The 25,974-nt window shown below is 39.6% G+C and overlaps 2 long non-coding RNA genes across 3 annotated transcripts in view; both read right to left on the reverse strand.

Annotated features, from left to right (window-relative positions):
• LOC147655427 (uncharacterized) overlaps positions 1-21,023 on the reverse strand; it is a 127,237-nt gene extending 106,214 nt beyond the window's left edge. For both annotated transcript variants that reach the window (XR_015286191.1, XR_015286190.1), the window contains exon 1: positions 20,893-21,023. This is a non-coding gene — a long non-coding RNA (uncharacterized LOC147655427). The remainder of the gene's footprint in view (positions 1-20,892) is intronic.
• On the reverse strand, positions 3,409-11,127 carry LOC147655428 (uncharacterized). Its single transcript, XR_015286194.1, has 2 exons — positions 10,998-11,127; positions 3,409-5,551 (listed from the first exon to the last, which is right to left on the reverse strand). It is a non-coding gene; the product is annotated as an uncharacterized LOC147655428 (long non-coding RNA).
• Positions 21,024-25,974: the final 4,951 nt, after the last annotated feature.

Consider the following 25,974-nt stretch of genomic DNA (forward strand, 5'->3'; position numbering starts at 1 on the left):
TCCTGCTTTCTCCTTTGCAAATGTTTTTGCACTGACTTTTTTTATTCCCTCAGGTCAGACTTACAGCATCTTTTGCTTTTTTTTTTTCCCCTCTCTGTTGTTCCTATCCCCCTCTCCTTTTCCTACACACACGCGAGCGCGCGCACGCAGACACACACACGCACAGACACACACGCACACAGAGGAAAATCTATATGTGTCAGACATTCAGCAAGGGAAAGACAAAGGCACTGAGTTAATTACCCATCATTTACTGCTGCTGAGAAGAACAGATGGTAGCAGGCGATATGTAAATGGCAAGGGGCAGTGAATTATTCGATTTTTTTAGATTAATCGTCGATGACAAAGGAAGTGATTACAAGCTGTGACATTTATACAAATGTATAAAGTACATAATGCTAGAAAAAAAAGGGCTTAATATTATTATGAGGATGTCAGGCATGTGAACACTATTGTCATAATACAAAGCAACACATTTTGAGAGATCCAAGGATCTGCTTTTCTTTGATTTGCAAACTTTAGTAAGTCCTAGCCTCTGGAAATATATATTTCCCAAAATGAATCCACGCCTGACAATCATGAAAAAAAAAAAAGGTTTGGGTGCTTTTGCATATTTCCCACAATGCATAACTCTGCCTAGTCTCAACAGTAGAGCTTACGAGGGATGAAGCTGATGTCGAATCAGTGTGGACTGTAAAATAGAAAAAGGTGCTAATAAAACACATAGACAGGAAATGGAAAATAAAAGGAAAGGTGATGTTTAAGCTGACAGGCCCTCTGTGAGGACAGGAGGGCAAACAGTGAGGTGGAAGTGAAGACAGAAGAGAGTACTGTTTGTTTACTGCGTGCCTGAAAAATAATCATTTTAGAGACTTTGAAGGTCAGAATGACATAATTTCCAGGCCCGGCCTTGCTGTTTTTACACAAACATCCAACCTGCTCATCCTCAAGGTAGTCTACTGTATTTTCTGCTGTATAAATAATTAATTGGTACATGAGGAAAACAGATGCTTTCTTTTGCAGATCATAGAAACCGCTCCATCATCAAAATGTCTTCAATCACCTAATTATTAAATCTATACGGTGCTAATAATACAGATGGGAGATAAACCAGTGAGCTGCAATTTTTTTTCCCATTGAAGCATCCCAATCTACTGCATTCCTTGTTTCACATCTTGCAGTGAACTACTCTCTGTAACATCAGCAAGGCAAACAGAGGGGAGAGTTTGGTGGCAAGCTTATTTATCCTCCTCAGAAATACTTTCCAATCAAGCAAGGCAAAACATCACCAAAAATTACTGTGAAACACTCCACTGTTATGCATGCTTTGTTGATTATAGAGGGGGTGAGGGAGGGACAGAATAACAGTATATTAGTCATCAGTACTGGGTAGTACATTTAAATCTAGCAATCCATTTTATATGAATATTTGCTCAGGAATAAAGTGCTGTCTGTACCAATCTGCCCTGAAGAAAGAGAAGAATAAAATGCTGTAGCACACCAGTATTTCCAGTGTGGTATTATTAAAAGCCAGATACTCAAGATAATCACCAGCAGCTAAGCTATTGGTTTCTAAGCTGTTTTTCCTTTTCTTCCTTTTAGATAACATTACCTCCATGAGATGCAGTTAATGCAATGATGCAGTTTCCACTCTGTTCATTGGTGCAGGTGCAAGGTTGGTTAGTACATTTGTCTTTAAGCAAATGTAGCATGGACCCCAGAATAAAAATACATATGCAGTTATTGAAACAATTGAGCTGTATCCATTTCTCCTGACTGAATACACTAAACTGAAAATATCCCAAATCAGTTCACCTTGCACATACCATGTTATCTACTTATTTCCTTGGGATGTGGGGATTATGAGCTAAAGTTGTAACCTGGAGGTGGGGAAAGACAGTCATTTCTCTCTTACAAGGCTAGAAAACAGAACAAGATTCTTCCTTCCTGAAAATTACAGAGAAGGAAAACATCCTCCCAGTTGAGGAACAGTGAATGGGACATGACATTGTGAAAATATCTAGGTAAGTGTCAACAGCAGTATTTCTTAACACTCCCTGGATAAAATTAAATGATTCCAGTGAGAAAATCCTCGCTCCCTCTTCCTCCCCCACCTCTTTATTTATTTTTTTTTAAACAAAGGATGGATGATTTATGACATGGGCATGAGCATATACAGCTTTCTTGCACCTATAGATTCATATTTATGAGATTTTTTTAAAAAACATCATAGGTAGACCATACATTACTACAGACTTTCCATTATTAAAGTGTTAATGGATTCCAAAGGACAAAAAACAACATCAAGAGGGAAACATATGTTTTTATTTGGAGAAAATGGCTGAATCGGAATCTGCACCATATCTAGACGTCTATTTATATACATTCCTGCAACACAACAAATTCATGAGGGAAGAGAAAATAAAATATCCATGCATTTCTACAGCTTTCCACTGCTTTGGAGATATTTATTTATGAAAACCACAGGTAGTCATTATTTATAGTCCTGATCTTTTTGTTCTTTCATTTTTTTTTTTTTTACTAAAACTAAGATGAAATTGGAATTGATTTTTTGAGGGACATTTATACTGAAAGCAGGATCATTTTATATTTTCACAAGCTGAAGTCTGTATTCATTACTACGAAAAAATATAAGACCAGCAAGCTAAAGTATTTTCATTTGCGGCCCATATTTATTTTATAGCAAGCTTGTCACTGCACCATTGCATAAAAATGGAATTTAAACTATGCTTGCACAATAAAATGAAATTCAGTGCACTGTTGTCATACACATTGAAATTATACCGCAGTTATATATTTTTCTTATGTATGTATGTATGTATGTAAACACACATTTGTGTAGAGAACGTTTTTTGCTTGGTTAGCTGTAGAGAGCGTGTTTAGGCAAGCGCACCTAACAATCACAGTCTCCCATTAAGAAGATATGCATATATAATATTTATATGCAGATGTGTATGCTTGCCATCATGCATCTACAAGCGTGTTTGTTAGTACTGTTTTCATTTGTTCATTCCAGTGCCATCCACATTAAAATAGCGGTGAATTTCATCTGCTGCGCGTTGTAGAACCTATACACTGCAGTCTACCTGACCTGTGAGAGCAGGATATGCTGCGAGACCAGCATCTTTCCAGTCACCAGGAAATGGGGAGCAATAATTAAAAAATGGAATGGGAAGGCCTATTGTGGCTGTGAAGAGGTGAGTCAGGGCATCGAGACCTTGTTTAGTGAGAGACGTCAGGCACTGGATAGCAGTTAAACACCCCAGAACGACTCTAGGTTATTTTTCGCTTTATTGTATGGCCTCCTACAGCTGAGCCAGTGATATGTTCAATCTTAAGTGGGATATAATAAAAACTCTAACTAGCTAGGAAAGAAAATATTTTCCCTTAAGTCACTTTCATGTTTATTAACACGGATTTTCATTTTTTCATTAACATGCACATCTATCTTTCTGTGTTATGCTTAAAATATACATCATAAGAGCAAATATGACTAAAAAAATATTTGGTACAGGAGTTACGGTCATAAAATTTTATTTTTGGTAGGCTTTAAACATTGCAGGTCATTTAAAATTATCACACTGCTAATATGGTCCTATTCCTAAAATACCTCACAGTGCTCTGGACTGTGCCTTTCTGAAAGCAGATAAGCAAGTCCACCAGCATCAGTATTCCAAAATACCAAAACAAACCAACAACAAAACAGATAGAGCAACGCCTAAACGATGTCCCTTTAGGCATTTCTTTCAATGCACTTCAGCTGACTCCACTTTTATATAGGTTATAGGATTTTCTATAGCAACCTTACCATCCTCTCCAAAAAAAAAAAAAGTCTTGCTCCCCCTTCTTGGTGACTTAAATCAAACCAATAGAGCCCTCTATTGGTAAAACCCCAAATAGCCACCGAAGTTTCTTTGCAATAGGAGTCTATGCCATCGTGCTCAGCTGAAGTCAGTGGCAGATGTTTTTAGACTTAGACAGCATCAGCAAAAGGCCCTAAGAGAAAAGCTTTGTGTTATCCTCCAAGTATGAAATTTTCTTTTTCTTACTGCAACTGCCTAATGCAAGTGGTAATTTTGAAATTTGAGCAGATCATCACCACATAAACCTGTAACACACCTAAGAACACTTTGTACTCCTCAAAAACATTTCATTTTCTGGAAAGGATGCAAATATATTACACCTGGCCCTGATTCAATATTTCTGCTTTGATAAGTACAGGATTTTGACTCAACTCTCAGAAGGTTTTTGGGACATCATCTTCTGTACAGTCCTACAAATTAATTAAGGCCTTGGGTATATTATAATTAAAGGGCCTAAGGCCAAGTCACTACAGCAACCTAAAGATGCATTACTTTTTTCATTAATAGATGAGAGAGTGTATCAGGAGTGGAAGTTACTTCTGCAAAGAAATGCAAGGAGCTAAAATGAGGCAGTCCTTACAGAGGAGGACTGCTAGGGACTTCAGAGATTTTTCTCAGTTCAGAAAACCAATGTTGAAAACAAACATTGATGAGTCTTTACATTTTGGCCCATAATTTGTTTCTCACAGTCCATATTTCACAGTTCATGACAAAACTGCTGCTTGTAGTCACAGGGATCCAAGTACTTAAGGCACTATTGACTTCATGGACCCCTTCTTGGGGCAGGCTGGTGGAAGAGATTTTGGAGGAAGTTAGACTCTAATATATGTCTGGGTTTTGCTGAGGTAACTGTCCATATCTTGGCTTCAACATTGTAGGATTTAATAACTCCCTTACCTATTTATGTATTTACAGAAAATTATTAAGATTAGCACTTTGTGATTATGAAGTGGTTGTGTTTACTGCTCAATTATTAAGGAAAGGCATTGGCCTATACAAAGCTGGAAATTATAATTTCTGTTTTACCAAAGCCAAAAAGCCACCATTAGGCTGCCACCAAAATGATCTGTGAATGCCCAATGTGGCTAGATCTGTCCTCCAGTTTGTGGAAATGGGACCTGGTAAGAGGCCATGTTTTGCTTGAGAGCTTAAATGGAAGGAGGTTGCTGCACACCAAGGACTACCCAGGCATGGAGATGAGGCATGACCATATCCAATATACAAGCTAAAAATCTTGGAGCCTTCCTGGGTCTCAGAGCTCAGACATAGTCCAAGGTCAAGGTCACAAGGGAAGGCTTTAGCAGATATAGCTCCTGAAAACAGAAAACAGAGTCTGGTGCTTCCAACCGGTTGGCAGCCCACATGGCCTCTGGCTCCTTCTGCCAGTCCCACATGGTCTCATTATGTTCTCACTGAGTCCAGAACCTTTCTGAAAGTCAGGATCAGTTTTTCCAGCTGTCCATGAAGTTGATCTGATACATGGAGGTCTGTCCTACACCTGTGCTAGAGCTGCATGGGAAATATTATCCCAGCAGCAAACTCATCCATCTTCATGCCTGTGTGAGTCATTCCTTCCTCCTTTCATGTCACTCATGCTTTACCCTTGAGGTCAAACCATGTTCCTTCACCTGTTTTCTCCATGTCTGTTTCTTTTTTTCCTGGTTTTTCTGTGGGCAAGAAGGGGAAAAAATAAAAACATTGTATGAACAATTCTAAATGTACTAATTATGTACAAACACCTAATTGCTCAAAAGATGCAGAAGCTTTCATTTTCTTAATTTTTTGTTTTACCTGTATGAATCCTATCAAGAAGCAAGAATTTAAATAAGCTGTGGATGTTCAGTATACTAAAATGTGCACATATAACACCTTGTTTTAAGTTCAGTTTGGGTTGTTGCATTTCCAATGTCTTCCAGTCAACTTTCTGTGACATAGATATAAACTAGTCCTTGAAGTTCATGGCATCTACCAGAAAAGGTGACACTATCAAAAAATAAGAAGTCCTTCCCTGGACATTTTCTGTCCTTCTTCCTTAATAATTGATGAACATCCATGTATGTTCTGCATATCAGGCATCTCTGTACAACTGTGTGACTCAGTGGGAATTATTTGAATTCTATTTTGGAAAGACAAAATCCTGCTATACTTCTGTCTGTGTACTTGGGTATCTATGTAAGAATTACATGAGAAAGTATGAGGGGAAAGGCAGAAGAGTAAAAAGTCCTTGTGAACTGTAAGCCAATCTGCTACAACAAATCAGTCTACTACTTTGCTTATCAGGACTTGCAAGCGCTGATTCAGACTAAGCAAGTTTCTTTGCATTTCCCTGGGCATGTGATCTCCTCTACTCTGCTTGGCAGCACAAGGGATGTGACCAAAAAGGGAAAGAGAGCAGGAGCTGAACTGATGTGTCTAGTTGCATTTTTCTTCTTTGTCTTCCATGCTATGTATTGATTTTTCTTTCTACACTTGCCAGACAACATAATGGCCTTTAAAACATATAAGGTCTTGGAGGAGTGATTTTTTTTTCTTTGTTTTTAATTCACAAACACCTATCATTTAACTAGACAAAGAAGCTTAATTTTTTTTTTTACAAATAAGTAATGACTTTCTGAAAAATTATGCCACTCCACAATTAAACAGAAGAAAATGCCACTGTGTTAGAAACAGCTTGCCTCACACCCCGAAGCTCTTGATGCTATAAATAGAGGAGGCTGGCAGCCTCCAGCTCGCCATCTTCCACTGCACCGACACGCCGTAGCGCTAGCGAGGGATGTGATTGCTGCGTTCACCTGAGGAGAGAGTATTCTGGTGTCTTGTCAGTGTCTGCTGAGAAAGGGCTTCCAATTGGCTGATTTCTACCCTGTTAGGAAAATTACTGCTGTACTTGTTAAATCTCTTCCCTTCTTTTTTTTGCTCAGAGCGGCACAGGTAACAAATTTGAATGGATAGAGTGTGGGTGTTGCTGCTAAAGAAATGCAATAATAATGACTTTAAAGGGAATATAATTTCAAATCCAGTCTTACAGGGAAAAAAATAACAGGAATAAAAGTAAATTAATGCAAACACTGTGTGTAATCTCAGATTTGTAATGCACAAGAAAAACAATTTTAAAATATAATTACAGGATACAACCTTACAGAGGAAGATATCAAAATTACTCTGAAATTATTTGACTGTGTATATAACTGATGAATTTATTTTTAACCTGTGGTAAAGAAAGGCAACATGAAGCACACATTGCAAGGTTGCACTTGACCAAGGATGAAAAGAAAGAAAGGTGTTACCAGGTGTCCCCCCTCCCCCAGCAAAGTGTTGTGGAACAAATAAAGGTTAAATCAAGTCACCTGGATGTGATGTGTGCTCAGATCTCACCTCTCCCTGAGTGCAGGAAGGCTCACGTGCTTCAGCAGACATCACCCTCACTCTCAGACATTGCCAGCAGGGTGCCGAGAACGGGGACAAGGACAGGGACTGGCTGGCAAGATGCATCACTTGAACCACCCCTTGAAATGTGCAGAAAGGTCCTCACAGGATGGCCTGCCCAGTCCTCCTTCTGAGGAAGCCCTGATCCCTGCCATCACTCTGTTTGCTCCCAAGAGGTTGCAGTGCTGCTCCATTGCCCTTCTCTTCCACACGTGGCCTGCTGGAATGGGCATGCTGGTAACTTTTCTTCTCCCAGACAGGGGTATAACCAGCTTCAGAAGGATTAGACACATCAGTGTCAACAAAATCCAGGAGGAGTCAGAGCTTCAGTGAACAATTTACTGAGAGCCAAAGAAAATTCTCTTTATTACGTGCAGTGACAGAGCACCGGGCAGAGGCAGCAACTGAGCTGCAGAGTTCTTATTTGTGGCACCACAGCAGCAATTCAGCTCAGCCCCTCTGCACCTCCTACAGTGTTCCCTGTCAGGGTCATGCTGCAAAATATGGCTGCTTCCAAGAGAGGAAAGGGACGGGCAGGAAAGCACAACCCAATTCCCCACGGATCCCAGGCATATAATTGCCTGTTGGTAGGTAGGCTCTTCTATGGTGTGCCTGTTGCTTAAAGGTCAATGGATAGCGTCCTTAAAATTTCAGGGCACATTTGTGCTCTACTGCATGATTTTTATTTCCCTTAGATGATTAATGATTTTTTTTTTTCCCCCTTAGAAACTGGCAGAGGGGAAGTAGAGCTGACTTTAGGCTTTAGGAGCAGTATCTGCACCAGGAATGATGGCTATTTTTTCCCCTTAGGACAGGTAATTTTCATTTCAAGTCTCCCCAAACTTTGGGGAATCTTTTGGTCAGCTCAGGTAAGAAGATACCAAGCTGGAAATTTTTCCCTGCTGCTTTTACTGGTTTAAATTGAAATCAACATTGTTTTAACATGTTCATGAGGTTAATACACTGCACTTAGAAGCTGAGGAGAAAAAAGAAGGGCAGTGACCAATTCACCTGCCAGCTTAATAGGCTGTTTGGATAAGGCTAAAAGCAAACTGTGGTTTTGACTGCAAGCAGCAATGTCCTCAGAGTCAGAGATGTTATTACATACTTGTGATCAATATACGTTACAAAGCAATGTCTACTTTTTTCTGCTTTAGCCTCTGAAAGGTGTATGTCTCCAAAACACTAAAATAAGTCACAATATTAGTAATTACAGGTCCTAAATTATTTGCCCATCATGGCTACAATATCAATGTCATGAAGCCTAAAATTCAAATTATCAACGAGTAAAACATTCAGAAAAAGGACAAATGAAATGTGATCACAACAGATAAGCCTGAATCAGAGCTCACAGCAAATAGAAACTGAAGTTACCTTGAAGCTTGGAAAGTGTAGCAGTCTGTATTGCCTATTTAAACAAAATTATTCCATAGGATTTTATGTGTCACAAAATATTTGGCAAGTATCTCTAAACTCTCTCACCTTCTAACTGTCCATGGTTAATATTTAACCCACCCAGAGCTGAGAATAATTGCACTGATCAAAAGAAAATTGATATTTAAATCAACACTTTTATTTTAAACAATATTTTGTTCATTGAAGATGAGACAAAGAAAGCCCAGCAGAGACAGCAATGGTTCTTTGTATCATCATTGATGATCTCATTTTAACCACCTCTCTCTTTACTTTATTTCCACAAACCTCTCTTTTTCTCCTGCTTCCAGCTCTTCCTCAGAAAACACCACATATTCCAGCACTCTGCAGTTTTTCCACTTCTTCATGAGGAGCACAAACCATTAATCCCCATTAGCTGTTTGTGCAGTTCCCATCAGCAAGGTTCAGACAGACTGAAAGAGGCCAAGTCCCATTGCCAATTCACTAAGTTATCCCATGCCAACTTCTTTCTGTCTCTAACTTTCCTACTCTCTTTGGTACTGATACTTAATTTTACAACTTTTTTGGCCACATACTGGGCCAAATACAGAAGAAGCATGAAGCAGTGAAAAAGTAGATCCACACAATATAAAGAATATCTATAAAGGTATAATGTTTCAAACTGCTTAGACTGTTTCTGGTATATCAAATGTTTTCTTTTTCTTAAGACAATGTTGTGATAAATTAAAGCTATTACTATGTGACCACTTTTACCCTGCTCCTAAAAAATTCAGTTGTCATTTGCAAAGTGATATTTATCCTCTTTTGTGTTTATGCTGTCAAGGAGACTGAAGTAAAGGCTGCAGTGCTTTAAATTCAAGCTTTTGGTTTGGGAAAATACCAGCAAAAAGACAAATAGAGTTCAGTAAGACTGCAGATAGAAGTGTCTGGAGCACCCAGGTGAGCTGTGCCGCTCCATCTGCACTCTGCTCCCTGTGCCAGCCTGCTTGGCAGGGGAAAGGAACGGACAGGACCCTGCTGTCCAAGCATTGCAGAAGACATGAATCTTGTCAATTCTGGACTGAATTCCCTGCCAGTTATCAAGCAAGCAGCCAGCAAACTGCAGCACAGCACACAGCAATGTGCACACCAGCGTTTCTGTGCCTCACTGCCCTCCCCTGGATGGCGCTTGTTAAGGCATTTCCGTGGGCTCCCCGTCTCCAGATGCTGCAGGAGACCATCTCCATCACCTCCAGTTCACAAGGCTTACTGTATTTACACCAGCAGAAACACAAGCCTGTGTTTGCAAACAATAATTCTTAAATCAGCTTTAATGTGTGATTCGAAATCTCCTTCTCTGGACAAGCTTATAGGAACTATAGCCTGGTTTCACAAGGTTCAGGTTTTTGGATTTCTGTTACTTTAAGGTGGTGAACTCTAGCATTGACAATTGTATTCTCAAGGGTTTGAATCACTTCCAAGAGATTTTATCACTGTATACTTCACATTAGGCAGGACTGCAGTCATTTTCAAAGCATATTGTGGTGGTTAACAGAAAAAGAAAAACAAACTAAAATACATAATTCTTTGTTTCTAACAAGAATTTTTTTTGCTGGATTAAATTCATATTTGGCAGCTAGTAAAGACATGTTATTTGCTTTTCTCTTAAAATCCTTTCTTTAAGCATCCTGATTCCCTAAATTGTCTCCCTCACTTTTCTCCCCTAATTTTCTTATATTCCTTCTTCAGTTTCGTTCTATTATTCACCTTATCGGCAGCAATTTCTTCCAGTCAAAGTATGAATCAATAACTAGAGCCTTTCAGAATGACACAGAAATGTATTTAAAGGGGGGAAAATATCTTACTAAAGATAAAATATCTTACTGAGATATTTACTGTCATTTACAGATTATATTCATTCGGTTTTATCAGCTTGCAATCAATGAGCCACAGGCGTGAAAGTTCACACATGAGTTTATCTTGATGTGGAGAAAATCAGAGAATGGAACTGTAACACTTTTACAACCTCTAAAGAAGCCTGATTAGAACAGTCACAAACAATATGGATTCTCTGGGGTTCTCCATAAGGGGCTGTGAAAAGCTTAGATTTGTTCATGAAGCTGACCAGATTTGGCATCTCTCCACTCAGATTAATTTAGCCAGTCTCTGATGATCTCCAGAGCTGCTATCAAGATGGTCAGGGGCTAGGTACTCCAGAGCACAGCAATCCTACAGCTGGGACAGGAAGGTGCTCCCTGGAGGCTCAGCAGCAGCGACTGCTGACAACGCTTCACCCTCACGCCTTGTCCTTACCCCCGGCTCCAAACAGAACTCTGCGACTTCTTCATTAAGGAATTGGTGTCATCAAGGTCATTTTTGAGGGTGACCTAGGGTACCTGAATGCACACCCATGTGTGAGGAGTTTGTCAGCCTGTTTGCAGCTGGGATCACTGGTAGGTGGCTGGGAGTGTCCAGTTAGCCCATCCCAGGTGTAAAGTGATGCGACTTAATTGAACCTTCAATTTAAAGTTAATTGAAAGGGGTTAATGCTAAACCATATTATCCCACAACTGGAATGGGCCAAGAATGGAAAATTACTACAGCTCAGCAGGCAGGCAACAGCTTAGTAAACCCTCTTAATTTCATTTTGTTCTCAAATATATCTGGCCTGGCTAATATCATGACTCCACACAGCAGATATCTTCCACCAGACCAAGGAAACCCTTGTGATGGAAAAATTTTTAGTGGGGAAAGATGGACCATTAATAGTTTACATCCCTGAAGTTTGTTCCTACAGGACTCCAGAATGGCACAACTGTAGGAAAAAGGGTAAAATTTCAACTTCTGAAAGCAAAGGCTTCCTGTGTCTCTCAAAACAGTCACTTAAAACAGTGACAGAAACTAATAAGAAAAGCAGACACCAGAACCCCAGACACCACTTCCATCCCTGTTAAAAAAAAATAAAAAATTAATTTGAGGCCTTGAGCACTTTTTTTTTTTTTTTCTGGGAGAATGAGTGATATGATTCAATAAAGAAACATGAGCATTTCTGGGAAAGATCCATTTGTTACCTTTTGGTTGGAGTCTGAAGCTATTTTATTATGATGCTGCAATGTGAGCAATCATTTAATTCCTGGGCTTTTGTCCTGTACTCACACAGAACATCAAAGCAAGCTTAATGCCATTTGAAAGATCATAATCTAAACTAGAAGATTTAAAATGATGCCCAAGTCAGCCTCATATGCCAAGAAGATAGGGTGAAAGTGTGATTTAATCAGCTGGCAGATTTTAAAAATATTTGTTCAGCATCTTTTTTTCTCCTAATCAAATTTACCAGTAGCAGGGGAATTAGAATAAAAACTGTCTGTACAGATATATATCTTGCTTTCCCATATTTTCCAGAAAAAGGACATTCATAGCAGAGGTTTTATGAAAACTCAAAAGCATATTAAGAGTATTAAAAAAACCCAACCCAACCCAAAGCAACCCTACCATCATTATGCAGGTACTGAGGTACCAACATCACTGTGTGAGCCAAATGGTTCTGTTGGCACGTAGCCATAAGAGAGCTCCTCCCAGAGGAGAGGGCATCCTGACTTAGGAAGCAGTTCAGAGAAAGTCAGGCTTGTTTATACTGCTTCTGTCTGCCTCTGAGAGAAACTGTGGTGCACCATTAGGACCATCAGCAGGGGATGGGCTGTGTGCCTTCTTCCTACCAACAGTAGACAGATGTGTCTCTTTTGTTCAGTCACTTTCCTCAGTCTGTCATTTTTCCCAGGGACCATGACCATTTGCAGTAGCCTGACACGAAGGTCACACAAGGAAATAGAGCTGTGCATTTGAATTTTGCTTTTAATTGGGTCTCATTAGGAACTGCAGAAGGCTTTTTTTTTTTTTTTTTTTTTTTTTTTTGTGCCTGTTAAGTTCTGGTGAGTGAAATCATCCCAGTTGAAGCTACATACAAAGCTTGGGTTTGATACTCAAGAACAGGCACTGGGGAAGCCTGCAGCTCTCTGGTGCTGTTGGAAAAGTCATGTGCAAGCTGGGAAGTACTACTTCTTCTAACTCCTAGCTGCCCTTTCCTGGGATAAACACAGGAGGGAAGAAACACAAAGATTGCTTAAAATCCTCACTGTATGATAATGCAGAGAGGGGGCAAGATTGACAAGCATGTTTTCAGACAGGAAGCAATGCAGGCTTCAAAGAGCCTACAATATTTTTTAATTAATAAGGGATCAGTAGGAGCCAATTAAATCATGGCCATTCCAAATAGAGAAGACTGCTTTGCTCTTTTTCCTGTGCTGCTGCACAGCAGAGTCTTAAACTTGTCTGTTCCTCAAAAAAAAATATGCTCTGTGCCTTTACAAATCACTTTGCTTTTTTCAGTCATAATTGAATGACAGTTAAGAAGTAAAGAAAACTTTATATTTCTCAAAATTTAAGCTTTAATTATCAGGGAAAAGTTTTCATCATTGGGCTTCTTAAGGGTGCAGGGAGCTAACACTTCAAAACATATTTTTCTCACTCTCCATAAATTTGTGGTCTAGCTTATTGACACTCAAATAACTTGATGTCTTTCTCATGTCATATTCAGAAGACAGGCAGTTTTGGAAAAAAAAAATATCTCTGTAGCTCCAGGTTATGTAGTCTGCTCCAGCATATCAATACTCTTGAAATAGTAAACTATAATATATTCTATCAGTCAAATCAATCCCCCCACCTTTCCCAGGCAGAGGCAAACCTTACCAGAATTCCTAAAAAGGAGAACTTTCTCTCCTGCTTCCTTCAAATAAACAAATTCAGCCAATTCATTTTAATTGCCTTGGAGTGACCAGCTGTGCATCTCAATACTGAAGTTAGACTGTTCTTCATTGCTGGAATTACATTTTGATGTCTCTCTAATTCTGTGCCAGAAGGGCTGTTACAGACACTGCTTCCTACCCCATCCTTCATTCTGGGAGCTTAGAAGCTGCTCTTCTCTCCTCTACACTTCATTTTTGCCACTCCTGCATCATTTCTGCCTTACCATATTCTCCCATTCCCTGGAGAAAGCAATGCTTTGGCAATCCAGTTCTTACTAATATTTAATAGAAGAAAAATTACACTGCTTTTGTTGATATACTGCTGGGTTCACCACTCCTCCTGGTCAGCTTGTATGCTACCAGGCTTGTGTTCTTACATATAATTCAGGGAGCTTTCATTTTAAAATATCCCACACAAGTGTTGTGTATTTCTCAACATTTTGTAAAGTCATGAACTCCTCTGCATCAGCAAAGTGACTGTTGAGACAAAAAACTTACAAGCTTAACCTGCAATGTGCATTACAAAGGGGTTAATAGAAATAGGAGAGTTTTAGATTCTATGCTCACTTTGTATTGCTTTGCCTCAGAAAATACCATCTGATAAAATCAGCAGAGATGGCTGTTGACTTCATTACATATCTGCTAATTTCAGAGATACTTGCTGAGAATGTTGCTGACTTTAATTGCCATCTTGATTTAGCCAATTTTTCTCTACTTTTACATATACTAATTAACAGGCTTGGCCTACACTTTTGTATTTCACTGGTCTACTCAAGAAGGTGGATATTCTACATGGGAACAATTATTTCTTCTGGTACCCCATTCCCCCAGGGCACTGGGCATCACCATGTGAGTGGGCAGGATAGAAAGCTGACTCACATGCTGCAACCTTTCTATTCCTCATTTGTTTTCCCTCAGGAAGCCCTAGGAACTTCACATGATTTCTTATCTTCTATTCTTAGGATCCTTTCTGTGAGGAAAACCATCAGTATCAAGAAGAAGGTATCTCCTCAATTACCTATTAACCACAACTGTCCTATTTCTTTGCTGTTTCAGTGAAAGTGGTAGAGAGGAAAGGGAACTATGCCAACTTGAGTAATAGTCACAGTAAATGTCTTTTAAAAAAAGTACTAAAGTCTGCTGACTGCAGAATTTCTTTTTTAAAGCCTGCTGTCAGGCTGGCAATGGAAAAAGTCCTTCCCATTCTCTCAGATGCACGCTCACAGCCCCAAAGGATGAGGTGACTAAGCTGTGTGTGCTTTACCACTTCAGGTGTGCACTTTTGGACCTTATCTTTACCAGAATCATTTACAGATGGAAAATTAGTCACTTTATTGTTAAAAAGAATTACTGACAATGAGATTTGAAAAGGATGATGGACTGAAAAGACTAAACCTCCTGAAAAAGACCCCTGGACCTCCTTGAAATAGCTTTTCTACCTTGTTTTCCTTACACTTCTGAAGTGATTAGCATTTTACATGCGAGTTTTTAATGTCTTTTTAATGGGAAACACTAGACAATACATTTTTTTACTTTCAATTTTCATTCTTGGTCTGGGACAGGCTTGATTATATGAACTCTGCAACAAGCTGGCCTGGCTGCTGAAATCTACACTACTTTGATGGTAGTGACAAGAACTTGGTGAAAGGTTTTATTAATTCTACTACAAAACGGCATAAAGCAACCAATGCAATTTCCCACCGTTATTTTTGTACGATGCTTTTTGAATCTACTTCTTGGGAAAATAAAAAAAAAGCTCTTTGTGATAGGGATTATCTCCATTATATGGTTTAGTAGTGAAGTAGTTAACCATGTTGATTTCTACAGTGCTATATTTAAGTTTCAGAGTTAACATCTCTCTGAAACAAATAGAGCTGATTATTCTTTTTAGAACAAATTTTTTTTTGTTCTGCAGACTGAGGTATTGTCTGCATTAAGAACATTTGCACCATTATAACTACCCTAATTTTAGTCATGTCAATCCCACTCCTTGATGTAGACGAATTATACGTAACCACATCAGATAAAGCATTATTTTATGGCTGTGCAGTCTGCTCATATTAGGAATTTTCAACAAAGAACAATTGAGTTCCATTAGTGCAAGGTTCTCCAAATGGGGAAAGATGATATTAATCACTTTGCAATATCTTTACACAAAAAAAAAAAAAAAAAAAAAAGGAAAAGGAAAAAAAAAAGGAAAAAAAAAAAAGTTAAAATGTTTTCTGAAGCAAGGGAAGTAATAATTTTAAAAAACTAAAACCACATAAAACTCTGTACCTATCTGGGAGAGCCCCAGCCCAAGACTCTGGGGAGAGTAAGTTCCTGCTGCAAAGGGCTCTATGTTTAATAGATGTGGGTGCATGGTCAAAGGCTGAGGATACCAACTTTCAGAGCAGACTACTGATACACTTAAAAATGCAAACCACTGCCTTCCACATCACCAGCCTCATGCTAAAGAGGCTTATGTTCCCTTGAGAAGGAACAGATATTTTCTGTTTGCATACTACCTAACACAGGAGGGTCAGCTACCACAATATAAATATTTAATCCTAATAACTAGGGAGGCAATATCAAGGGGATATGTTAACATGATGCCTCTCTAAAGCTCCCAGTGAATAAGCAACCACTCCCCTTTAAGAGGCAGCAGAATAGGGGTTGGCCTTTTTAAAATATAGAATCAAAAGTTGACCAAAGCCTGAATTTCCATGCCCATATATGCTGCAGCTGAAGAGCCCTATTTTTAGCATAAGGCATAACCTACAGCAATTTTGCCAATGTAAGGAGCCAAACAATGAAAGAGGGGCTGGCAACAACCGAAATGGGGGGGATTGCCTCTCTCTCCCTCCCTCCCCTTTCCTCCCTGGAACACAACATATTTTTATCAGGAACAAAAATAAATAAATCCTCAGTCGTCTTGCTGTGCCCAATTAGTATTCCATCCATGAACTGTCCCATCAGGGAAAAATGCCTCCCTCACACACGTGTTCAGGATAGCACTGATGGATCTGAGGGCCTCTCCAAACACAGTGACCATCTGCTAGGCAAAACATAGGGGTCTGACAAGCAGGAGCCATTCAGCCCTGTTGTTGGGCCACATTATTACATATTTGACAAGGGTAATGAGAGGCTGTCATTAACCTTACATGACAGTCTCCACAATGACACACACTAAAGCAAGAACAAAGAGCAGAACTCAGTAAAAAGGCACCTACTTCTCATTTAACCCCGAAATTGTCAGACACCATTATTGCTAATGGAGGCTGGCGGTCCTGGGGTTAATTTCCATCTCTGTGCTCTGCTTGTTCTCTTTTTGAAATGTACTCCTCATATGGTTAAGGAAGCAGTTTTAGCAAGGCTATTGGGAAGGCAATGCATTATTTATCATAACACACTGAGATGTAAGAACAGAGAGGGTCTCCTGGAGGAATGAACAAACAGACATATTTCATGAATCCTTCTGATGGTTTGAAAAAAATTTCTGAGCTCAGTCTCTGATATTTAAGGTTATCATTGCCTAAGTGTGACCTTTCTCTCATCTGCATTTCCTGCCAGGTTTCTGTCAAGCTTGAAGTCACAAGACTGTTTTTCCTGGTGACCTTGTCACAGTCACCTGGCTTTATAATCACAGGGAAATCCCATAGAGAAAGTTAATCGGTCGCCTGACTTTTAGCTGAACAACAGATGTAGGGTGAGACAGCACTTACAATTTCAGGAAATTAAAGGTCATCTGAATATTAGATCTCTGTCTCAGGTGTGATGATATGAGTTACAGTCCTCCAGTAAGTTATGAAGATCTCGTAACAGAGCTGCTTACCACCTCAGCAAGCTGAGGAATGCATCACCATTTCCACGGTGACCTGCAGGCTTAACCTAGGACAGGGGTCTCTGGGAATGAATGCAAGCACTTGTTCAGATGCTTTGGCATGTTAAGGACAAATGATAGAAGTGAAAGTGAAGATTATGCCTCGCTGCAGGAGACTCAGAGCCGGTACAGCTGGGCGTTAGCTCACAGGAGTCACAAGGTTTGGGAACAGCTCGAGCCAATGAGAAAATAGGACATCAGGTGGTGGGTAGCTGCAGTACGAGGATGCTCAGAGCCATCGGGGGAGGGCATGCCATCTCTGTGGAGAAGCTCTCTATAAATAGCATACAAAAAGCAAATCACTTTCTTTCCACACAAAGAAGCGAATGCAGCAGCACGAAGCTATCCTTCCAGAGGCACTGGCTGGGAGGCTGAGAAAGAAGCTGTATGAACAAAAGATTAATACTTCTGTGGAAAAACTGGAAGGTAAAAACTGTCATTAGAAGACAAACTATCCAAGAAGCGAGTCCAAGCAAGACTGCATTTTATTAGAAAAAGCAGAATGTAAGTTGTACAAGCACATTTCAGATTATTGATTGCTTTTCCAAATTTATTGTGGTGTTCCTTTACAGAGCTGGATGCCAACGTCATGTGCTACCTTTTCTGCTCTCTCACTGGAGAATGTCTTCTTCCCAAGCCACCCACAGAGGAGTTTGATGTAAAAGCAAATAAGTCTTGTTGCCATTGAATCAAACCTCTGTTGTTATCGAGCAATCCAGAATTCATTTTCCACTAATATATGCATGATCAAACAGCTGTTTTACAACTGTTTTCAAAGTGCTATTGAAAAGAGCACAGAACACACATGAAACTGAGTTCTGCTTCAAAATGAAAAAAATGCCAGTGAAGCACTTTTCTTCCTTTACCCAGCCTGATATGCAGCTACAGCTAAAGGCATTCAATGAGCAGTGGAAATACTCAGTCCCACTGTCCCACCTCTTTATCATGGGATAAGTCTAACCAGCTAGTACTCCTCCCCAAGAGATCTTCTTTCTCAGCTAGCACAGGACTCCATTCATTAATTTCCTCAGTAAATGTGCATGTCAAACCACTAAGGATGGCTGAAGGATTTGTGCTGCAGTACCATCAATATATGGATTGCACACTATTCTCTGTCTTTCCATCTCTCTCCCTCACTGCCTCCAGCCCTTACCCATCTCCATCCACTCCTTCTTGTTATTTTCTCAGTCCTTAGTCAAAAAAATTCTTGGCTTTATCTCAAGACAGAGTAATACGGAAGTCTGCCTTCATCATCTGAGTTTTAATAGACTGGTATGATCTCTAATAATAATTGTAAAACAATATGTTTTAGAGCCCACTGATGGGCAGCCTTATCAAATGTGACTGCTTGTCTCCTGCACATACAATGAGAATGAAGCCAAATTACCCCTGACTAGAATTTGCTAGGCAAAGATTGGTAGAGATACTCACCTCATCTTAGTTCAAACTCTGGTCATATGCCTATGAACAATGGGAAATGGCAGTAGTTTGAAAGACAGTAATTTCTTGCTAGTTTTTCTGAATATTTTATGTGCTAACCTTATGATATGAAAAAATTATTTATGAATGTAGAAACATCATTGCTCCTAAGGAAATCTGCAAATGTAGTATATGCATAATATTCTAGTGGCTTTTATTTCTGTGGAGAATTTGAGGAGTCTGTGTTATCAAGATCCCTCAGGACAACAAAGATTTGATATGTCTTTCCTTAAAGGGAATTTTAAAAGGGTTCTTTAATTAGTGAATCTACTTGGGAATTCTCAGAAATAGTATTCCATACTCATAAATGAAAAATACAGTATAATTTTCAAACAAAACAAAGTTAATTTCCTGTTTCAAGCACAAAATTCAGACTTTACAGAAGATCAGATTTGATGGCTCCATATTAACATACAGTGAGTTCCCTCAACACATCCAGCATTTAACCTTTTATTAAAAGGTCATCACATTTACCTATAAGAATTATTTCCTTATGAATGCAATTATTTATGGGCCACTCTCCTTGTGAGGCTATATAAAACAATTACATTTTCATTTAATATGATAGCTGGAAATTAAATGTTCAAATTATTAATTGCCAGAATTCCTCTTAATTTTCTTTTTCTGAAGCTGAGATTAGTTGCTTTTTCATTCCAATATTTTGTCAGTTAACTTATTTTGTATAACTTTTCAAGAGATACATATACTGGTTAAGATTCTTCCTGTGTTATGATATTAAAGAAAGAAAGATCATCATTATAAATGGTAAAACTGCACTGCTGTGCCGTCATTTGACATTTTCTAAAAGCTAAAATCAACTTGCTACAAAGTAAGGGAAATGATCATAGAATCATTGAATGGCTAGGGTTAGAAGGGATCTTAAAGATCATCGAGTTCCAACCATCCTGACACAGACTCCTCACACTAGACCAGGTTGCTAAATAATTTCTAATACTGAACTGTAACTGGAAAACAAATGAGGAATACTCATAGAATGTACCTCTGTTGTACTTTGCATAACATTCAAGAACAGAAATTATTTTTATCACTTGTCCAACTCACCTTTACATTCCCAGCCTTGGACCTGTAAATCTATTGCGTATTTCACTGCATATGAAATAGACGTGAATGAAGGATTTACGTTATAATGCTTTCTTGCAATTTTAAAAGAAAGAAAAAGGCAAAAAGGAGAGCAAAAAAGAGACAATTATCAGTGTGAACAGAAATGTCTGCTGTCCCAGGAAAAAAACCGCAATTTGCAATTTTTGGAATATGGAACCATATAAAAGGGTTGATATTTTAATCAGGAGAGAGTTCATTCTACATCCCTGGCACATGCTGGTGCAAGTATGCTGTTCTGCCTTTAAATTAGCTGCAAACAGTACCACATGAGTCAGACTAAACTACGTTTAATCAGATGCCTGATGAATTATGAATGGGTCTACCAAGCAATTGGACCATTAAGCATTAGATGAGACATAACTGCCCCAGATGCTTCACCTAGGGTAAACTCAAGTATTTGTATTCCAACTTTCTAAAAGTGGAGTCTTAACAACCAGAATTTGTTGATAGCTCAAGAGGCTCCAGGACTGGAAATTTGCTTGCATAATAAGACAGGAATTGCAGGGTTGAAATATATAAAAAGACAAAAAAGCCATATCTGAAGAGATACACATTTTTATCACCTCTGACAGAAATAACTCGACCACAATCTAAGTAACAGGGTTCCAATGAAATAAGTGAAGAAGGTAGTGAGCTAGAAGTTGTCTCTCTGAAAAAATGGCAGACAGCTTGGACTTAGACCATATTTTCATATAAAATCATGAAAATTACAATCCATTCTGAGCCAGGAATTCTAAGAAAAGACAATAAAAGAGCAGAGGGATGCTGCTAGGCACTATTAAAAGATTAGCAAAACAACTCTGTCACTAAAATAATGATTTTCTCTTCCAAAACAGTAAACAACATTGCAGATTTTCAATGTCAAAGGTAAAAATAACATTAAAAAATTCTGATCTTCACTGTGGCAAGCAATGACTGCAATGAGAAAAAAAAATGGTCTCACCATCCTGGTGTCAGGGCACAGTTTCATCAAAGGGCAGTGCAAGCAGTCCAGAGTTTAGGCTCTATTCCTGTTATTCCTCTCATGGCTCACGAAGGACTATTAGCTTTTTATAGCAAGCAGCTATTGGCAGTGTTTCTGCTGCACCCAGTTTCTGTGCTGCTGGAGGAAAGACAGACAGCCCTGCACAAGACCTGAGTACACCAAGTGAGGCAAGTCAGCATGGGAGAATGGTTTGCTTATTACGGTCCTAATATATAAGATTCAGATGTAAATATAAAATAACCAGATGCTGTAAGAGTGCCTGAATTTGAGGCTATAAAGAGGGAAAAGTAGGTAGCAGCCTCAGCATTTAGGTAGGTAGCAGCAATTGACTAGAGAGGAGCAGTGTCTAACAATTCACGAATTCTCTGTGCTAGTGATGGATATTTGCCCTGGAGGAGGAACTTACTGGAGGATTCTTTTATGTATCATGTCAGTGCAACTGTCCTGGTTCCCTCAAGCCATGCTGAAAGCCCTGGAGGAAACACCACATTCACCACTTCACTCTTCCTGTGTCTCATCATAGGGTCCCCCTGATAGCCCAGAGTGATTTGTTTTCTTCTCACACAGAGATCTATGACAATACCCTCCCTTTCCAAACTCTTGCTGTGCTTGCAACAGCCCTCCACAATTTCCCTCAGCACAGTCATGTGTGCTCTGCTTCTTCTGATCCTCATGACAGCTCCCTCCAGCCACACCTTTTCACCATGTGTCAAGGTGGAGGAAACTTTTTGTGCCAGCAGCATCTCAGGCAGCAGGAGTTTCTGACAACCCTTGGCTCACTGCTGTGTTGGGGTGAAGGGTAACAAATTGCTTCTCTTGAGGAGTTATGCCTCTAGCCCAGTAGCAGTCCACAAGGACGCTGATGCTCCCTGCTCTTTGTGTTGGGAGTTCTGGGAGGTGCAGGAATACCTGCAGCAGTTCAAGCCTGCATGGAATTCTCCTGTTCTAGGAAGAAAATAAACAACCTGATCTACAGAGCTGGGGATATTTCATAGGAAACATGCTTTCTGGTGTTGCCTGCTGGACTCAATGTTTTAAGGCATAGTTATCTTTTAGTTAATCAAAACCAGTGGTCACTATCACAACAAAAGTATACAGATGGAAGCTATCACAAAGATAAAAATGCTCAAGAATCAGATAGAGGCCTGATAAAATGCTCCATGAATATCTACATTGTACATACAGGAAACAATGTGTTCAGATCACAGCTCAGAAGAGGCCTGTAACCTGCTCCACCAGGGTTCCAGGAAACTAGATCAATTATTTGTGCCCTGTTTTTTTCTTTTCTAAGAAGAATAAAATGCTACAAAGAATCATTCAGTTGACAATAAATGATGGGACTTCCAAAGGCTGGTAAGCACTATTTTCTACTTATGCTCAAGTTTCCGAAGCAGGTCACTGTCCTCTGCACATGTCCTTTGCAGTCCTTTAGGGAGTCACGGGCTGTGCTGGGATGGATCTCTTTTATCAAGAAATTAAGACAAATTCAAAACACACCCTGCCCTTTCTAGTAATCAAGACCAAATTATTGCAGTGGTAAAAAAAGGAAGATAAATCTTTCCAACTTGTTTCAACAAGCCACATTCATATCCTTTCATTATCCGGCAGGTATCTCATTTCTGTCCAGGACAGCTACTCATACTGTGGTTTCGTAAGTACAGCTACTTCATTGATGGTATTTACACATCTTCCTGCTCTGGACCTTCTCCCAAGAGACTACTAGGACCCATCTAAATAGTGACATATCACAGATGAACAAATTTGTGACTTTGTTAGTGAAGTATCATTTATCTCCTGAGGAAGGCATGGATGGCTGTGCTGTATTTCCTGTCCAGTCACAAAAAGCAAAGTAACCCTCTACAGCAAAGTAACCTTGTACCATCTCAAATCATTTGTGTGAGCTGCTAAACCTATTCTCTTAAACCTAGTGCCAATTTACATGCTGGTATAGGGGTTATCAGCAGTTCTGTTGCTTTGAATAGAAGAGCCAATGTGCTACCCCTACTCTGCCACTATTTCACAGAAGACTGTCACAATCATGCAAATGAAGCCTGATCCCTTCCCCAAGAGCCATCTAATAAATAGATAAATGCTGTAAAATAAATGCTGGACCACAAAGGATCTTCAGAGTTTCCAGGAATTCCTTTTGTCCCAAGCTTCTCAATTCAGTGCCCTCCCTTGCCTCTTCACCTTGCCAGAGAAATCATTCAGAGGATGATTGCTCAAACTATTACAGGAACAGAGGCACCAAAACCAGAATTTGGGTGAGACTGAGTGCTGACACTAAATAATTGCTCTCCAGACAGGCTCTGCTCAGCTTCACCTTCCCTCATGAGAGGCCTGTACATTTGTCTTTGACAATTTCAGATCTGCCTCTGTGCACCCTCCACAGCCTCTACAAACCTGGAAGGCTCTGTCCCAGTAGAGTCAGAAAGTTGGCATAATGCTCCCCAGACTACCCTTCACAGGGGTTCACTCAGCACCTGCTTTCAGAGTCCAAATGTCTACCCACAGTTGGGTTCTATGTAGCAGAGTTACCTCTGGGTTCTTTAAGAAGTGGTCCAAGAGCCTGTTTGAAAAGCCATGGGATTAGAAGTCTGACTCACCACAGGCAAAAGCAGATTTCAGCTTTGTCAGTCCAAGGGATCAGGACTCAATTCTCAGAAGCTTTCCTAAACTTTGCAGCAGTGAAAGGCAGGAAAGCATTTACCAAAATAATCATCATTTAAGCTCTGCCTCCATTCAGCAACAAATGCAAGATGTACTGCACCACGCTTTGGCAAGACAAACCCCCTGAGCTCTACAGGTATAAATGACTTTGCTTCAACCTGGCTTCTTGGATTGCAGACAGCAACTTTTACTCATGGGAAAAAACAATGGCAATATTTCTTTTTAGCAAATAAACAAATTCTTAGCACATACAGGAAGGTCTGGTGCCTTCATTCTTCACCTTTTATTGTATGTTTGTATGTTCCTTTCTGCCAGTAAAGCAATGTAAAGAGAAGATGGTTGTAATCAGATCATTGGCTAAAACAACTGATCAATAGCAACTGCATAAGCTGCAAAGAGCCTTTAATGGCTCTTAACCCCCATTAGGCTGATCTGGAGGAAGTTGAAGGGGAAACTGCATCACATTTCAACCATTTATAGCAGCATCCTGGTACTTGAGCAGCTTTCAGGGAACGGGAGCATTTGTTCTGAGGTGCTCAGGGACAGTCATCAATAGGATAGGAAACTATTGCATCATTATTATCCAGGAAATACTTTGGGGACTCTCCAGGGAATTGAGTCCAAGGGTTATAATTTTTTAACAGGAGCCTACATTGGGTCAACCAGCAAAGAAGTACCATGTGAAGATTTTCTACCATCAGTAATAAAACATGTTTTGGGATGTATTTGATACTAGGTGTAAAATCAAAAAAAAAACTAGTTTTAGTTATGGAAGCCTTCACGCTTTCTTTAGGAACATCTTCCAAACCATCATTCATCTTCCTGACATAATACAATGCAGCCACATAATGACAGAAGTTTCAACATATTCTTGGTTTGCTTCCTCACTAAACCAGATAAGAAGTCCACACAACACCCTACAGTACACCCATAAGTGGTTTGAGAACATTTTCTTGTGTCTCCCGTGTCACTCCTCTGTGCTGTAACAAATCTACATGTCTTTTCAGCCTACACATTTTGTTTTGCAAAGAGAGAAGACCAACACTCAGAATAAGGACCTAAAACATGTACCACTCATTCCATAGGCGTTATCACAGGATTCAACAGGAATTTGTAATGAATTCAGTGTTTAGTTTACTTGGTGATGTATCTTGCCTTTACTGACTTTGAGAAACATAAATCTTTTGAAAACCAAATTAAGTTGCAAGCTGTTTGACCTGAGCAGCGTGCTGTGGGCAATAGCCCTTGGGAATGATCAGTTTTGATTCCAGTTGCATTCAATGCGGTAAGTGAGGAAAGCTAGATAAGCTTGTCAGGGCTGTGGCTGAGATATAAGGTTAAAGAAACTGTGCTCCCCAGGTCAGGGATCTGTGCATCTCTTTCCCCTGTGCATACTTGGTATGTATTGAAAGAAATTCGATGAGGCCTATTCCACTGACAAGATCTAGAGCTGTATGAACTGAAGTTTACTTTACCAAGAGAATTTTTAGCAGCAAATGGACTCCTGGAATATTTGTGACTCTGGGGTAAGTCTAGTGTTAAATCTTTTATAAAATGGCACCAGTGGTGCAGGTATGTTGAGTATTGCTTTTAAATGACAGCATTGTCATTTAAATAAATATAATTTTAAATGAGAGTCACCAACTCTCATCTTCTCATCGGTCTTAATTTTTGCTCGTCTTCAGTGTCTAGAAGTGTGCAGGCAACAAAGAAGCAGCTCTGCATCAATGCAATTCTGCTGGCACTACTGCAAGAAAACACAGCTCATCGAGCTTCCCTTAACTAACATCTAGCCTCCAGAGGCCCCAGCACTTTCTTGTGAATTGATTTTGCAGCTAGAAGGATATTTCCCCTTTGCAGCTCCAACCACCTCAGAGATATCATCAGACAAGTATCAGCTTCAAGAAGAACATGTGTTCTTCTTGTTTCTTTAACAATTAATAGAAAAGAGCCCAAAACCAGAGAGGATAGGCAGTTCTGTTCTTAATTTTAGGCACAAAAGATGCTAAGTCAGTCTGTAGTATCAAGGGATTAGTATGGTCTCTTAGTGAAATTTGGCTATCATATCATGTTTTTCAGAGCAATTACACATCCACTGCTCTAGAGAAACTCTTGGGAAGTCATCCAGTTATTCGTCTGTACTTTCCATTTAAGTCTCCTATCAAAATCTTATGAAGTCAATGGAAAAGCTTTTCAGTAGACTCTGGCTATAGCATAGATGAGAGGCACCTCTTTGATGAGCAGACTGGGTTTCTGTGCCTTTCTTTGCCTTCATCCTTCAAAATCAGAGGTTCAGAAACTGAGAATCTCAGTGCTTCTAATGCTTTTACTGGAAGTTTTACCAAGAAGACTAAATATAGAATTTTGTTG

Source organism: Cyanistes caeruleus, chromosome 1, assembly GCF_971803275.1.
Source record: "Cyanistes caeruleus chromosome 1, bCyaCae1.hap1.1, whole genome shotgun sequence".
NCBI lineage: Eukaryota > Metazoa > Chordata > Aves > Passeriformes > Paridae > Cyanistes > Cyanistes caeruleus.